Raw genomic sequence first — 16470 nt, 5'->3', positions numbered from 1 at the left:
AAGATATTTGGAAGTGAATCGAAATTACAGAAATGCCTGCCTCTGGGAACCAGAGAACAGGGCATAGGAATCTGGAGAACTGGAAAAAAAATAAAAGAGCACAGCCAAAAGCTTCAGTGCCTCAGCACTTGGAGGTATAATGTTGCTCAGCAGGACAAGAATCACAGTCCCTGCACCACAGACCTCATTGTGAGTCAGGGAGAAAGGTTATTGTCTGAAATGCCTTTTCATAAAAAACAGGAAGACAATGAAGGGAAGTGCGCTTGCTTTTTTGTGATTAACAGTAATTAATTAATTACCAGGTTTGATTTCTGAATTAGAAATGTATTTTAAGGAAAGACCTCATGAACTAGAGGCTCTAACTTTCTCACTCCTTCACTCTCAATCGACACCACATCCTGTGTAATTTAAATTCCATATTCTGGAAGACCTGCATGGAAGAAAGTAAATAACATTGTTAAAGTAGTCATCCTAATTACCACAAAAGCTCAGCTATATTTTTTTCCAAAGAGGCACCAAAACCACATTGCCCCTTATGCTTTTTGCCCTTGTTGCCCCTTATGCTTCTTGCACTTGAATAAAACCGATGTTAGTATTTGCTTTGCTTTTACTCTGAACATGTAGATACGCTCCAAATGGAATCTGCATTTAGTTTCCAAGCAGATAGAACAGTTAAAAAAAACCAAACCAACACTAAAACCATCGTAAATTCTCAATGATATTTTAAAACAGACTTGTCTAATTGATTAGGTGTAACTTCAGGTGATATTTTATGATCTTCCCCCCAAAACAATGATATTATTATGTTTATTCTTCAGTTTCTTAAAGCCAGACTCTTGTAAATCATACTATTTGTTTTTATAAAATAAGATTTTATTTTACTCAGAAACTAAGATTGAATTTTCTGTTGTATCTAAAACCTAAAAAAAAATAGTCTATTCCTACTTCAAGAGCTATGCTGATTTAGAAAAGATATTTTAAACAAAGAAAACCCTCCAAAATAATACAGAACCAATCACTTTTGTGATGGATTTTAATAGATGCAATTCTTTAAACATAAATGTTTATACTTAAATACTTTCTGCCTAGCTTTACTCCTTGGTAAGTAGCAGTTCATTTTGTAGGCACCGAATATGCAGACTTCAGACCTACACAGTAGATGCCAGTAGGAGTCTTGGTACTGACTTAGTGGGAGAAGGATTAAGCTCTCAGACATTATATTGATGACTGTCTTGGAAATAAACTGTCAGTATACATTCACCAGATACAAGGCAGTGGTTGGAACTCATATGCATAAGTATGTGAAGTACATCTCCTCTTTAGCCATTCTCAGTTATATTCCTAAAGGACACCTTTCATCAAGATCCTACTCAAGGGATCCTTTTCTTAAGAAGAGTAAAACACTCAGTTTTTTTCTTCTTTTTGCTCTTGTTCAGAAACAGGAATTTCTGGGTTTTTTTTCTGTTATACATGAAAAATTAAGATGTAAATTGACCTGTAGCATTTCCTTGTATTAGTTTGTTTTAAAAAATGTTATATTTGAGTGAAACCGTTCCTGGAATTGAAGTTCTTTTAAGATGTACAACATCTGTAAATGCAATATAGATTTCCACAATTTGCCCTACTTACCTTCCTTCCTATCTCCTTCTTGTGGAGAGATTACTTCTAAGGATAAGGAGCAAATTCCAATTTATTTTTCACTTAAATCTTGTCTTTCAAGAAGTCTTAAGTCAGGCAACTCTGGAAATAGTTCTTACTTGTCTAAATCACCTAGGTTTTTGAAGACTGAGCAGAATAATGCCCGAATAACTTTAAGAGTCAACCTTGTTAAAATATGTGTGAGCACAAATTGTGATGGTGGTCTTTGATGTGAAGACCAGTCCACCGAGAACTGAACTGAGATCACTAAGCAATGGCTGAAAAATATCTGACAGAAAAGGGATTGATCTCATACCACTAATTATTTTACTCAAACCACTTATATGATAGTGCCTTTTAATAAGTATCAGATCCAGCTAAATCTGAAGTGGAAAGGTTTATATAGCATTATTGGTCATCTGTACCCTGCAGTTCTGTCTCCAGTAGAATTTACAGTAAAACTACTTTAAACTATTCAAATAAATTCAATGGAATTAGTAAAGTTATGGTTCAATCTTGAGACAATGAAATCAAGTTACCACACAAGCAATTCTGGCTCGATATAAGGAAAAACTTAAGTAATAGTCAAGCACTGAAACAGGTTGCCCTGAGAGGTAGTAGCATTTCCATCCTTGGAGATACTCAAAACTGGCTGGACAGGGTCCTGCACAGTCTGTTACCACTGCTTCTGGTCCAAGCAGGAGGTTGGACTAGAAACCTTGAAAACCCCTGTTCACCCCAAGGATTCTATAGCTCAAAGTCCTTCTCACCAACAGCACTGTAAGGGAAGAAATGGGAGGTGTATGTGTCTCTCACATATGACACTTCAAAAATGTCAATATTTCTACATTATGCAGCATTTCATGCTCGAAAAGACATGCTTCATATTTTCCCTTACAATAAATCATGTAATTCATGTAATTCACATTCAATTTCTATCTCTCTAAGGGTTAAGGCTGATCAATTCTCAGGAGAACAGTGCTGGGCTTGTAGAGGATTCCATCAGGTTTTTGTGCCTGAGAGCTGCTTCTTAGCCGGCCTCTGCTCGTCTTGTTTTCCTCTAGTGCCTCCTCTCCATCTGAGTACATTAGATACAGGGTGTGGGGGATTTACCGTGCTGCTCACAGTACCAGACAGAGAATAGCTTTGTAACCGCATGCCTGTCTTCCAGCAGAGAAAATCTTTGATGGAGATGTTTACATACTAATGTACATGTAAGAACATAACCCCTCACTGCATGCCTTTCATTAAAGTTAGTGATAGTTATGCATGTGCTGTAAGAAAGATAGTGAAGATTTTGTGACAATTTGTGACATCTCTGCCAGATTCTTCCTTGCTATAGATTTGTGTAGCTTAAATATTACTTCGTCATGCCATGTTCTTTTACATCAGCCAAGGACAACCTGACCTATGGCTTTCACAAAAGTATATACTTCTGAAGTAATAATATCCATAGGTCATCAAAACCTGTCTGTAGCTCCTTGGCTCCTGCTATCTCAAAACTAAACCCAGTGTCCAAAAGTCAACTTTTAAGGGCATTCTTCCTTGGGAAATTATTTCTGTATGACAAAATTGAGCTGTAAGGTAGTGGGGTTTATCTGTATTGCATTTCAGTCACTAGCAATGTTCTGAACTCTTTGGATATTTGGCTAAACACATCAGCCAGACAGTTCCCTGGTGGTCAGAGCGATGAGAAACGTTTTGAAAGATTTACACAACATCATGTTACATGACATCATGTTTCTTGTTCAGGAGAGCCATAAAGAAGGTCTAAATCTTGCAGAAGCTATCTGTTTCAGACATTTGGAGACTCCCTAGGAAATGGATGCATAGACTGTGTCTACAGCATTACAGCTGAAACAGGCTGGACATAGGCAGATGGCAAACAGAAGGAAATCCAAATATGCCTTTCTGATGGCAGGTCTCTGTAAATACGCTCCACTATTCTTTGAATATGTCTTTGAATGACTTTCAATAATCATCCACTAATAAAAGTGAAAGAACATCAGTTCCCAGTGCACAGCCTAGCAGTGAAAAGATAAAATATCAGGCTTTTCAGAGGAGATCCTTTTTTATTTATAGAGTATTAAAGACTAAACATAATGTTTTTAGAAGAGAACTGTTCCTAAACATTCCTACAGGAACCCACCTTACAGTAGTTCTCTCAGAATTATATTCAGCAGTTGACTACTAAAGAAATGTTCTATTATTAACTAACATGTAATTGGTTCATTAAAAAATACCTCAGCTGAATACTGTGTAACATAATACAGCCTACTACTAGAGTGAGGAGATTTCAGGCTCGGCACAAATGGAAGTGAAATTGCAGTACAAAGAAGTGGAAAGGAGACAGTGCCAGCTGGCAAGGTACTAAGTGTTTCAAATTACTGTACGTTTATGACCTCCGTGTTCTTAAACAAAATTAATTAGATTATGCTATCTGAGAATCTTGGAATGCAGTGGCCACATGCCAACCTTATCTGAACCACACATCTTAAGTTTAATTAAGATGTTTTACATTTCTCCAAGTATTCCTTTTATACATGCATATACACACACGTGTGTTTAAAGCGGTGCCTGTGGGAAGTGATAAACAACAGATTGCGATTCCTGAGGTGTGTTTAAGATGGCAGCCTGCTTAACAGGACTTGGGGGCTACATCCGTGAAGGGCTTGTATATGACTTCAATGTTTACCTGTTACTTAAAGACCCCAGTCAAAAATTCTGATCCTCAGAACCCTTGTTCATCAGCCTTCTGTGTGGGACATTTACACTTGTGGGCAAATAAGATTTCAATATCCAAGTATTTTTTTTAGTGTCTAGTTTTCTTAGTGTAGCAAGTCCCTTTGCCTTAGTAGTTCTGATAATTTAACATCTGTCCCACGGCTGAGTTGAGTTAATGTTCACCAATCTTTTTGCGGGCTAGGAGGCGCTGAGGGTACCTATTGAACACCACTGAAGAAAGGAAAGAAGAAGGTGGGCGATAGTGCTCCTGCCTGATGCTGCTCCCAAGGTCAGAGCATCATCCACCTGCATGATGAAAGGGATGGGTCCACTTCCTTCTCCAACAGATAAGATTTGAATACTTACCTGCCATGCCACAGAGAGCATCATCATCATCAAATGATGGTATTTGATAAGGGTGTAAGAGGTACTTTGAAGAGAGAACAAGACTGGTCAAGTGGGTCAGAGGTGTGAAAGAAAGGAGATGAAGAAATGTTTATTGCTCTACGAAGGGTGACATGTTATTTGGCTCAAGGAACAAAGGCTCTATCTCTTAATCACCCTAACAAATGTCATTCCTGCTACTTTTCTCTGACACCATGAACACCCTGCAGTTCTGAGGAAAACATAAAAAAGCTTCAAGGAAAGGTGAAAGAGTCCTTTCCCTCAAGAACCCCAGAGACTGGGCGGTAATGCATATTCCAGCAGCATGTGAAATGTGTGCTTAAATTTTATCAGGCTTACAACATTCTATTTGCTTATGCTAAATGCTGAATGACAGTGAAGACAGACTATCACTGTATACTCCTCTGGGCATGCTTTGAAAGAAAGAACAATCTTTCTTTTTTTTTTTCTACCATCAGTTTTGAAAGAATTCAGACACATATCTTCACAAGACATTTCACGACTTTGAACACTCAGGAGAAACACTCAGGAGAAAAAACAAACAAGAAAACCCATAGAACTGAAGTGAATTTAAACTACTCTTCATTGTTCATGCTTACAGTGGACAGTATTGTGGCTTCCCACTAAATTTGATGGACTTTTTCAGCCCCACACTCTTAGGCACATAGAACTCTCTATATGCTTAAGTTCCTGTGTCAGGGCTGTTGATTCTCCTGAGGAGCTGAGTGCCAATACCTGCCTGGATGCCTGGACAGATCTGCTGAGTTAGCGTCAGAGTAGAGCTGCAGGGACTGTCCACAGCCCACAGACTTTCTGCTCATAACAATACAACTTAGCAGCTGTATATAATTTTGCATGCTTAGTGAACCAATCATATATGTAAGCTCAGACAGAGATCTACTTGTATGAATAGCCCATTTAAAGACTTTCTTGCCAGTCCTGTTCTGATACAAGTTTATGTCCTGCTATTCCTAATTAGTAAATGGCAAAACTAAAATATTAATCACTGTCTTACAAAATAATCTGTTGCAAAGCATGTGTTATAAGTTCATACTTCCCCTGGCCTCCAATTTTCTTATTCCTCTGTGTACCATTGAACTGGCAATGAAAGTGTAAAAAGGAATCTTTGTGACTGTTAAGTAGCTAATATTTTGGCTGAGAAAACCATTACTAGTTGCTCAACATTACCTGTTCAGACCGAAGGGACCTTTGTTCAATAAACATGGAACAAAGCTATCATCTGTAGCAAACACACTTTAGTTATCAAATGCAATGGAGAAGCTTTTAAGGGTAACCCCTGTGAAAATTTAATCATCTTAAAATTTGATCATATGTTCCCTGAAACAGCTGGCTACTTTTCCCCAGGATTTGATTTTGATAACTTTTTGTTGAAAACACCTCTTTAATACACCTTAGTGAATTAGATAAAAATAGTTTAATGCTCTGATGTCCAGAATATCTTTCACTTTTGTTGTGAAGATGCAACACAGGCAGCGGATTAATTCATTTTTTTTGTTTCTCTTAAATATTCTCAGATTCATTTATTTCCTCTTGACACGCCTCTTCCTCTCCAAATGCTACCATCCTTTGGTTGTGGCCTAGCAGCATAAAAGAATTATTTCAATTAGACTGGACAAAAGGAATCCCCAAAGCAACCCCATGTCACAAATAATTTACAATATATTTTAAAATCACAGAATGACTTCTTTGTGGAGCCCACTTAAATCTAATTGGAATTGAGATGGATATTTTGGAGTAATCTGAAAACTATGAGAGAGAAAGGCATGGAGACCTTCATAGGGATTCCCAACATTCAAACCTTAAGTTTTGTTGTAACATCAGCTGGGTGCCACCATCTCTTTTCAAGTGAGAGCCAATAGATTGTCTTCTTATTTGCAAAGAAAAACTTTTCAACAGCTAATTTTTCTTGAGTGTTTTTGGTTTTTTTGATAATTCACTGGTTTGTCAGGTTTCCTTAAGGAAGGTAAAGGTAGTCTTCTCCCACTAATGCTGAACATGCTTTATGGACTCCCGTGATCCTCCTAGACCTTCTCTTTATCTGTTCTTCATCACTTAGTCTGGACCAGAGTTGACTGCCCCACAACCTGCATGTCGGAGTCAGAATAATGGAAAGAACGCATTGTGTTGGACTTGTACAGCCCTTTTACCTCTGTACAAATGTACACTAAAACATTATTGTTATTTCCTTTTCTTGACAGGGAGTTTCAGCTGATAGATCAGCAAATAAGATGCTTCTGGAACACAAAGGGAATAAAAACAACTCTGGCAGCATGCTGTGCTGACAGGTGATTTTTCTAAGAAAAGTACTTGCCTAGGGGTAATGGGCATAATTGGATACTGTTTTACTCTAGCTTTTAATGCCGGGTTTTGCAGACTCAAACAAGGCCCTTTGAATTCAGCATGCCATTATTTAAAATAGAAAACAATTATCTAGTGTTCTGGCTAATGTTTGGTAAAAAGTAATTTGATTAACCGAGTATGAGAATGAAAGGAAGTGTTGGTGTTGGCTCATCCCAGCATTTTCCAAACAGTAGAGCACAGTAGTTATGCAACACATTTCCATGCAATGAAAGACTTTTTTTCCCATGTTGTAAAATGGACGCTACTTATACCATTGTGGTAAATGTATATGAGAGGGGTGCTATTTTCCATTGCTTTCATTTTTTATACTGACATCTGGACATTTTCAGTGTGGCCAGAATTAGTCCCACAAGCTTCACTTTTGTTCTTTCCCTTGTGCCTCTCTTACTCCTGGAGAAGTTGGGTCCAAATCAGCAGTCTGATTTGGAAAATATATATGAAATATGTTCAAAGTCAATGCCTTAACAAAAGCTGTGGGAAATAGAATGTGCTAACGATTCAAAAGGCACAATAACCAATAACAAAGATAACTAACTCATGGGTCGATTTTGCAGAAATAGAATCTCTGCTACAGATTTCAAGGCTGTGCACCCTTCCACTAACACAGAAAAAGGAAAATAACATGAGAATGATCCTGACCTTTACTTAAAGTATAAAACCATCAAGACCAAAACTAAGGAATGAAAACCACCATACTAAGGGTAAGTGTTTCAAGTTTCTTTTATACCTTCTTCCATTTCAGATCCAAAGAAGAACATGCATACTTACTTGTCTGTCAAGTAAAAGATCATTTTGCTTCTTTTTCCTTCTCCACCCTGAAAGTCTCATTTACTCATTTATCTACCTGTGTTTAGTCTTATAGAATGTGTGTGTCTCTTCTTTTCTTCCTTAAGGTGTAGAAAATTATTTCTGTATGCTATTGAAAAGAAAGAAAAAAAAGAAATCTGTGGTTCTCCTTAATTTTCTTCGAGAAAGAGGCAAGCAGGTACAATTCACTTTCCAAGGCCTGGATCACAGACATGCACGTGGACAAGGCTGAGGTACTTAATGCCTTCTTTGCCTCAGTCTTTAATAGTAACGAAAGCTGTTCCCTGTGTGTACACACCCAGGAGTCAGAGCAGCAGAACGAGGCTCCCATGATCCAAGAGGAGGTGACTAGAGACTTGCTTGCCCAGCTAGACACCCACAAGTCTATGGGGCCAGATGGGATTCATCCAAGAGTATTGAGGGAATTGGCAGATGTGCTTGCCAGACCCCTTTCCCTCATCTTCCAGCAGTCCTGGCTGACTGGGGAAGTTCCACTGGACTGGAGGCTGGCTGATGCTGTGCTCATCTACCAGAAGGGTCGCAGGGAGGACCCAGAAAAATACAGGCCTGTCAGTCTGACCTCAGTGCCAGGGAAAGTCATGGAACAGGTGATCTTGAGTGCTGTCATGAAGCACATGCAAGAGAACTGGGTGATCAGGCCCAGTCAACACGGGTTCATGAAAGGCAGGTCTTGCCAAACAAACCCGATTGCCTTCTATGTCAAGGTCACCCACTTAATGGATGAAGGAAAAGCTGTAGATGTAGTCTTCCTGGACTTCAGCAACGCCATTGACACAGTTCCTCACAGTATTTTGCTTCACAAACTGTCAGCGTCTGCCCTGGACAGGCAAACGCTCTCCTGGGTGGAAAACTGGTTGGATGGCCGGGCCCAGAGAGTGGTGGGAAATGGAGTTAACTCCAGCTGGAGGCCAGTTACAAGTGGTGTCCCCAGGGCTCAGTGCTGGGTCCAGCCCCATTCAATGTCTTTATCAATGACCTGGATGAAGGGATTGAGTGCACCCTTTAGCAAGTTTGCAGGCAACACTAAGCTGGGTGGAAGCGTTGATCTGCTGGAGGGTGGAGAGGCTCTGCAAAGGGATCTGAACAGGCTGGACCATGTGGCTGAGACCAACAGCATAAGGTTTAACAAGGCCAAATGCTGGGTCCTACACTTGGGGCACAACAACCCCATGCAGTGCTACAGACTAGGGGAAGATTGGCTAGAAAGCTGCCTGGAGGAGAAGGGCCTGAGGGTGTTGGTTGACAACCGACTGAACATGAGCCAGCAGTGTGCCCAGGTGGCCAAGAAGGCCAATGGCATCTTGGCTTATACCAGAAACAGCATCGCCAGCAGGTCCAGGGAGGTTATTCTCCCTCTGTACTCGGCAACGGTGAGACTGCTCCTGGAATACTGTGTTCAGTTCTGGGCCTCTCACCACAAGAAGGATGTTGAGGCTCTGGAGCGTGTCCAGAGAAGGGCGATGAAGGTGGTGAAGGGGCTGGAGAACACGTCTTACGAGGAGCGGCTGAGGGTGTTGGAGTTGTTTATCCTAGATAAGAGGAGGCTGAAGGATTACCTTATTGCTCTCTATAACTACCCAAAAGGGGGTTGTAGAGAGAAGGGTGCTGGCCTCTTCTCTCAAGTGACAGGGGACAGGACAAGGGGGAATGGCCTCAAGCTCTGCCAGGGGAGGTTTAGGCTGGACATCAGAAAAAAATTTTCACAGAAAGGTTCATTGGGCACTGGTAGAGGCTGCCCAGGGAGGTGGTTGAGCCACCATCCCTGGAGGTATTTAAGACTTGTGGATGAGGTGCTGAGGGGCATGGTTTAATGGTTGATAGGAATGGTTGGACTCAATGATCCTGGGAGTGTTTTCCCACCTCATGATTCTGTGATTCTGTGAACTTCCTTTACAGGACTGCTTCTCATTTAAAGGTCTCATAAAGTCTGTTAGCAAGGGAGCATGGCTTCTTGTTTTTCCTTCCTTGCAACTGCAACAGCAAAGCCTTTCTGAAAAGTCTATCTTTAGAGCTGAAAGATGAGTTCTGGTCTCCTGATATTGCATCCAGTGACGTGCACATTTTTGTTCTGCTGTCAACTGTGCTTTTATGCAATGTTACCCAGGAAAAACCATTGCTACACATAAACAAGATGCTCCTTAGATCTCTTCATTTTTATAAGCTCTGGAGTTTATGTATACTACAGGTAGGCTGTGAAAATTAGCTCTGGGAGTGAAGTACAAAAGAAATCTTATGATTTAGATTACAGTATCTGTGTATCTTTTGACTGTTCAGCAAGCAACTTTATCATAATATGATATGTCTTGATCCATTTGTATCTGCAACCATCTAAAAGCAGTGAGTTTGAGGTACGCCTGTTGATCAAGAAAGACAAACTCAGAAGAGTAGTACTGGACATTGTGAAAACTTTCCATATATTTCTCACCTCCTTCTTTTACTGAACGAACTGTAAGAAGACTAAGAGCTGAAAAATAAAACCCAGCAGTTATTCCTGACCTCACAGCTGCTGGCACTGCTTGTTTGACTTGTTTTCCAGCCAAAATAAGTCCTTACTCTAAGCACAACTGTGAAAATTACATTAATTCAGTACGTGCAGCCATTATTATCTAAATCTGGCCTATCAGATTAGAATGCAGTCTTTACTCATTACTATTTTTATTAATGACTAAATATTGACCACTGTTGAGATCAAAGCCCTGTGTATAACAGTATAAACATATAATCCATTTACTCTTTGGTTCTAAAGAGCTTACAACTTAAATAGACAAAAACATTATTCTTTTGCAGACAGGGAAAAGAAGCTGAGAGAGATTAAGTGACGCTCTTGAAACCATGCAGAAAGACTAAGGAGGAACCAGGAAGCAAATCCAGTTCACTTGAGACCCTGCCCTGTATAATAACATCAAGAAAAATCTTCTTCCACCACTGATTCTTCAGTTACCACTCATTGCAGCAGCAAGTAGGTGATGAAAAATACTGTTGCAAGTTAGATAAATATTCTAAGTTATTTTAGTCTACAGTTACAATTGTAGTCAGCGCATAATTCACTGCTGTCACATTTACCCTTATAAACTCTTTGTTCTTACCATTGCAGAGTTTTTGGATGATTTTCTTAAAAGTCAGCAACATTTGAGACTGACTATGCCGCAGTGGTAGTCTCACTCATTTCAGTCAGGCTCCTATCTATCCCTATATATTCCCTGTAGGACAGTTCTTCCTCTGACCATACAGTCACAAGTTCAGAGTACACTCAGAGTGCATCAATTAACAGCAGTGGCAGACCACCATTATGGGTCAGGAATAAATTATCACTGTGTTTCCTTGAAGAGCAAACTCATTGCCTTGGGATGCACAAGATGCACTTCTGTAGTAGTTGCATCTCATAAAAATACTCACAAGGGAGACTATCCCTGAGTTCTGTCATAAGGACTTCATTCTCTCCTTTCAGCCTCAACCCCATTCAGACACAGTACAGAGGCATTTATTAATACCAGACACTGTAGGTTTCTATCGTTTTATAAAGATGACATTCATGCTGACTGTTAGTTTAAGCTTTAAAGGAGGAGAACAATAGGATTACTTTTCCAAAGCAAATATAACTACTCAATATTGTGATTATAGTTTCCATTCCTGAATCAATGAAAGGTCACAGTTTCCTCATTGCTTGAAGAGGACGCTAAGCCATGAGAAAAAAATCTGGAGTTATATATATTTGCTGAGAACAATATAGGATTGTTGGTAGATGCTCCCTGAGCACAGCTTGCAGACACTGTGCAGATGTTACGTAGGCTTGTTTGGAATGGGCACGAACAGTGTTTAAAAGCCACTAAATAATCTTAAACAGTTGCAGCAGAAAGATCTGCACAAAGCTTGCCAGGATTCTTAACTGCAAAGAAGCCCTTTCCAAGAGCACTCCATCCTGGACCTACAGCCTTTGCCATGATGGGCAAACAGCTGGCAGAGACTGCTGCTGATATGGAGAGGGGTTCATGCCTGAGGATCAGTTAACTGTGATGATAAGACACAAGAACTAATACCTGTACTGGCGTCATTCACAAGGGCCCATGCTGAGACTGGTGACAATGCACATGGGAAAGGTATCTTCTACTTCAAAGTTAAAAAATATAAACTGTGTAATAGCTTTCTGACAAACCCATAATAACTGGCCACTCTTTGCTGCGCTCTCCAAGCCAACAACCTTGGTGGAAGACCTTTAAATCCATCATCTTCTTCTTTCTGATACTGGGCTAATCCCTGGTGAGGAGGAAGCTAACACCTTACACAGAATTATAATGCTTACAGAGCTGGCAGACCTAAATTATCAAAACCTTGAACAAATATACAAGAAAACTGACTTTAAAAATAAAAATATTTTAAAAAATATGTGTCTGAATCTTTCTGATTCCCCATGACTTCTGAATCTTCTGGTTTGTTTGTTTGTTGGGTTTTCTTTTTGTAAACTTATGCCTGCAATCAGATATATAAAGCAAAAAAAGTTTTAAATCCCTGTATCAAACTGCATTAGAGCTTGTTAATGTCTTAAACTCATGAACTAACCAGCTGGACTATGCAGAGAGATTGTCTATCAGATGTAGTCCATGTTTTGGATACACATATTCATTATTTTAAAGAAATTCTAATTTCTAAAAGTTTTCTGCTCCCACCAAATAAAGTAAAAAAAATGTATGACTAATATATGCACTTTATAAGCAATAGATTACATCCATACTGAAATAAACAGCCAGTTTTCAAACAACTTCTACCTTCAGTTTGATGCTAGATAGTCTCTGCTTCCATATCACAGTTTATGCTGTGTCCTTTCTCTCAAGGTGATGTCAAAAACCAATTTAGTCATCGTATCACTAATGTTGGAGACAGTTGAAAATGATAAAAACAGTGCATTGCATTTTTTCAAGAACAGAAAAAATAGAAGACATCATCTACCAAGAAGGAAAGTAATGGGTAGAAAAAGAAGTCCACACAGACTTCCATCTATAAGAAGTAATTAAATAGCACTGCAAAGGAGGCTGATGCAGTAACAAGAATCTCCACTAGAGCTAGTAGGGGAAAAAGGGATGTGTGACCAGAGACTAGCAATTAGTAAATTCTAGCTTTGGGTAAGGAAGAAGGAGACAGCAGGTGCCATGAAGAAACACTGTCAACATCAACACCAATGAGTATCATCATCAAGACAAGTTCACATGCCCATCAATACAAAGCTGGAAAAGAGTTTTTTGTGGAGGATTACCGACCTGTTACTTGATGATTCAAATTACCACTCTTTGTCTGCTAAACTATGATAAGGTTATGGTAAACCCTGAGTATGGATTGGTTTGTGCCCATATCACCAGAGTAACTGTACCAGGAATAATATGTAGCCCATACAAAGAAGATATACCTCAGCCAATTCTTGCTGTCTGAGCCAATTTCTTCATCTGTTTGATTTGTACCCCAGACCAACGCACCAGGTCAGGATGAGAATTCTGTTGTGACATGACTATGCCTTTTTCCTACACCTTTCAGCAGAAGTCACACAGATGGTGTTTGTGACTGGGGAATGCAACACAACTCCTTTCAGTGCCTTAATTCAAGGCCCCCAGAGCCCTGTGCCATCACACATGGCCAAGGGGATGAAAGAGGACCCCATTCGCTTGTGAACCAGAGCAGAATGGGAACCAGTCTTGCCACAGCTGTGTTCTCATACAAGCTTTCCTGGCATGAGAACAACACAGGCATTTCTTGTGGTTTCATTTCAGACCTTCTGTAGAGGAGGCAAAGTCACCAACTCCTGAAAGAATACAGAAGAACACAGAGCCAAGCTGTTAGTGCCAATTAACAGTGTTGTATAAAGTCACTCTGTTATTCTGTATCTGTGAGTCTGGCAAGAGCTGCCAAAACGCGGAGCATGAAATAAGATTTTTCTTCTATTTCATAGAAGACATGGCTAAATAAGCGGAAAAAGGCTGAGCACATATGGATGTGCCATATGGGTGGTCAAAGAGAAACTGTCTGTAAACTGGACCTCCTTAAGGAGCAGCTGTCTGAGGACAAGGTTAAGCCTGAACACCCTTCAGTTGTTTCAAATAGTAAGGCTAAACATAATAGGATTTTGGATTTAACTACCCCACGAGTAGTATTGACAAACTCATGTGGTCACAATCATACCCAAAGTACATTTTATTATGTTTAAGCATAGGGCCGATGAACCTCTTAATTATTATCACATTCATTTACACAGAAATCAAGTTAGCCAGCTAAATATGGGGATATTTGGCCACTGTCTCTGCTTCCTTTTTGACACAGAAATTTCTGGCATTGTACCCAAAACCTTGGCAAAACCATCAGAACAGCAGTAGGGGACAATTTGGCAGAACAAGACCATGTGGCTGGGAGTCTGGAGACCTGTATTCTGGTCTGGGCTTTATCACAGATTTACTGTGGACACAGGATAAATCACTTAATCTCTCACTCCCTTACTTTCCTCATTTGTAGAAGAAAAATGATAATTATCACCCACTTAGCAAGGGAACTGTGAGACTAACGTAATTAATGTTTCTAAAGCATGTCAGTGTCCATAAGTGTAACCACTAAATAAGTATATGTATTATGAGTATTATTTGTTTTACTATGTGAATATTGCCAAAGCCTGTAAAATTCCCTCAGAGTTTGTAGATGAATTAGCTGTTCTCCTAAATACTCAAGTGAAAAAGAAACTATCGCCAAAGAAACTATCACTTCATGCTTGACGGAAGTAACTAATGAATGAACAGTTCACGTTGGAAAGGCAGAATTTGGACTTGAAATCCAGCCACCTTATGTTCACAGGGCACTGCGTATGAACAAGTTGGTGGTGTAGGAACCAATGATTATTTTGGAAGAATCCATGATCTACTGATGTGTAGTTTACTAACTGGAAAAAATAAATATTAGACTTTACTAACTATTCGTATGCGTTGATGGATTTCCCAAGTTTTGATAGTAACTTATGGCTGAAGTGCTTAACTCAAAATCTAAATATTTATCCAGTATGTTATTATTGTCCACATGAAGACATCCTTTCAAAATAAAATATAAGCATGATTTGGCACATATTAAAAAACCCAGTGTAATTCTTGTCTTCATCAAAATTAATAGTTTTCATTTCTCATTACTTCATTGTCATGACTTTTTCAGATGGTATGGATAAACTCTGTTGAAATAGTTCTGATTTTTTATTTGATCAAACCATTTAAAAGAAAGGAAACTTAAATATCTGTGGACACAAATATTTTGTGAGACATTAATTTCTGACAGGAATACTGGTGCGAAGTAGTGTATTTATATTATTAGCATGTACGAAACACTCAGAACTTCATAGGTCAGCTAATGTACCTGGACATCATAAACCAGAAAGCATTAACATCTGCTGAACGCTCATATGAATATTAAAAGTTCTCACTATATCACAGACATTAAAGTTTCCTACTTTACAATATCCAGGTACATCAATCTGCTTATTATACAACCATAAAGCGAGGGATTTGAAATGTAAACATTCAAAAATATATGTAGAGATCCTGCTTCGAATTCAAAAGAATGCTGGGGACCTGTCTCCTCCCAAGGAGAAGATACAGAAGAGCAATTGACAGCCTAGCTCACAGGTCTCTCACACTGTTTCAAGCTTGTGTTTAATACGTTACAAACCCTGTTCAACATCTTTTTCAGAGCTTTGTCTATTCTGTGTTTCCATTTTAAAAATGGAAAAAAACCCCTGATGCTCGACCATGTGCACCTCTGAGGGGATTAAGGCACAGACTTCAATCTGATGGATCAAAGACACTTTATTGAGTTAGCTGTTTCTTTATATACCTTTCTGGGTTACATAACAGGCTGTCCACAAGGCTATTTACAGTGTATTATTGGCTAAAGGTAGCTATCCGTAAGGACATTACTAACATATTATTGGCTAAACAACTGCACATGCTAAAAAAACCAAGTTGCACTAAAATTAACTATGTTGATATTTTTCTTCTTTTGTTTTTCTCTCAGCTGGTACTCGTTCCCACCGAACTAACTCTTCTTTTTGTCTCGGCTCTCTGTTTCAAGGTCTTGTCAGAGTTGCTTGATATCAACAAGGCCTACAGCATGAAGTCCTTCTTCCCTGTAAAATGTCTCCACACACTCCTCAACTCTACACAGATCACTACTGTGCTCCAATATTTTTTGTTACATATAAAAACAAAGAGTTGTTCATTATAGTATAAGTAATAGTAGATCAGATTTGATCATGATTATTAAGCAGACTAAGCTGCACTGATATTACTGCCATGTATGCAAATACAAAGGATTTATAATCAAGAAGGAATTTTGCAAGAAAGAAATGCAAAGGTTTTAAAACAGCACAAATCCAAAGCAAATAAGAGGATGGGTCATGAATACGGAGGTCCATATTTCATTTAATTCACGGTAGGTTTCTATAACCTTGCAGGGGCGATAAAGTAAATGATTCAAATA

The sequence above is a fragment of the Phaenicophaeus curvirostris genome, chromosome 2, assembly GCF_032191515.1.
Source record: "Phaenicophaeus curvirostris isolate KB17595 chromosome 2, BPBGC_Pcur_1.0, whole genome shotgun sequence".
NCBI classification, from domain to species: Eukaryota; Metazoa; Chordata; class Aves; order Cuculiformes; family Cuculidae; genus Phaenicophaeus; species Phaenicophaeus curvirostris.
The sequence above is the reverse complement of the archived record's forward strand: the minus strand, read 5'-3'. Positions refer to the sequence as shown.